Source organism: Rutidosis leptorrhynchoides, chromosome 2 (assembly GCF_046630445.1).
Source record: "Rutidosis leptorrhynchoides isolate AG116_Rl617_1_P2 chromosome 2, CSIRO_AGI_Rlap_v1, whole genome shotgun sequence".
In the NCBI taxonomy this organism is placed as follows: domain Eukaryota; kingdom Viridiplantae; phylum Streptophyta; class Magnoliopsida; order Asterales; family Asteraceae; genus Rutidosis; species Rutidosis leptorrhynchoides.
This window is the reverse complement of record NC_092334.1, coordinates 477,404,255-477,406,120: the sequence shown is the minus strand read 5'-3', so window position 1 is coordinate 477,406,120 and position 1,866 is coordinate 477,404,255.

Here is a 1,866-nt window from a genome sequence, read left to right as displayed (position 1 = left end):
AACTAGTAAGTAAACATTAAACAAGAACAAGTAATAAAACTAGTAATATGATGATGAATGTGGCGGTTTTTAAGAGAGAAAAAGAAGAGAAAAACTAGAACACGTTACTTACAAGTTGAGAGAAAAATGAGAGAAAGTAAAGTAGTAAAATGGAGTGTGTGTAAAAGTGAAGTAAAATGCTAGTAATATGTAACAAAAATTGGAAATAAAACTTCCCTCCCATCCCTTCAAACCTACAGTTTTCTTGGCCAAAGAGGAAGGGTCAAATGCTTGCTTTCAAACATGGGAGAATGGTGTATGCTTAGAATGGTATTAAAGCAATTTGGTATCGGAAAGTGGTGTAAGTGTGCATGTAACAAGATTTCTCATGAACTAGTTACTCCTTGATTAAGCTTAATAAGTCATTAACATAATGTTGGGCTCCTAATAGTCCATCAAGAGAAGTAGGGTGGGCTTCCAAGTCCATTAACATGAATCCATTAATAAAAGCCCAAGTCTAAGTATGTAACAATTAATTAAATAAAGCCCATGTAATTAACCACATGCATTAGTTAATTAAAATGATTAATAATAATTAATCATGAATGTAAATAATATTCGAAAATACTATTCGTGAAAAGTACGTGCGTCACAAAGACGAGTCAGGACATGCAAAGTCAAATACGATAACAAGTAAATGTATAAAAATACATTCATTAAAATGCATGTATTAATAATAATTATTAATGAATAAACGTTGGAAAATTCCGGGTTGTTACATTACCCACCTGTTAAAGAAAATTTCGTCCCGGAATTTTAAGCTGAGGTAGATGGAGGAGCCGGGAAAAGGTGAGGATACTTTTGCATCATTTGATCCTCTCGTTCCCAGGTAAACTCAGGTCCTCGTTTAGCATTCCATCGCACTCGGACGATCAGAATCTTGCTGCGTTTCAAAGTTTTGACCTTACGGTCCATAATTTCAACAGCCTCTTCCACGAAGTGGAGTTTGTCATCAATTGTAAGTTCCTCCAATGGTATGACATGTTCCGATTCAGCAAGACACTTCTTCAAATGCGATATATGAAAGGTAGGATGAACTGAGCTCAATTGAGTTGGAAGATCCAAACGGTAAGCAACGGGTCCAACACACTCCAAGATTTCGAAAGGACCGATGTATCGCGGGTTCAACTTCTCATGTTTTCCAAAATGAATCACACCTTTCCAAGGCGCGACCTTCAACATTACACGGTCACCCATGTTGAATTCAAAGTCCTTACGTTTAAGGTCGGCATAACTATTTTGGCGATCACGGTCCGTCTTGAGTCTCGCTTGAATTTGGACAATCTTATCAGTTGTTTCATGGACTATCTCCGGTCCGGTGATTTGCGTTTCGCCTACTTCGGCCCAACAAATAGGAGATCGGCACTTGCGGCCATACAACGCTTCAAAAGGTGCGACATTAATACTCGAATGATAACTGTTGTTGTAAGAGAACTCGGCTAGCGGCAAATGCCTTTCCCAAGCCTTTTCGAAATCAATAACGCAAGCACGCAGCATGTCCTCCAAAGTCTGAATCGTGCGTTCGCTTTGTCCGTCGGTCTGCGGGTGATACGCAGTACTCATGTCGAGACGGGTTCCCAAGGCTTCTTGCAAAGAACACCAAAATCTAGAAGCAAAACGGGGATCGCGATCTGAGATGATCGATAAGGGCACACCATGACCAGATACAACCTCTTTTATGTATACTTGAGCGAGTCTCTCCATCGTATCAGTTTCCTTCATGGCTAAAAAGTGTGCAGATTTGGTAAGACTGGCAACGATAACCCTGATGGTATCGTATCCGCCACCGTCTTTGGTAACTTCGTAATGAAATCCATTGTTATCCTT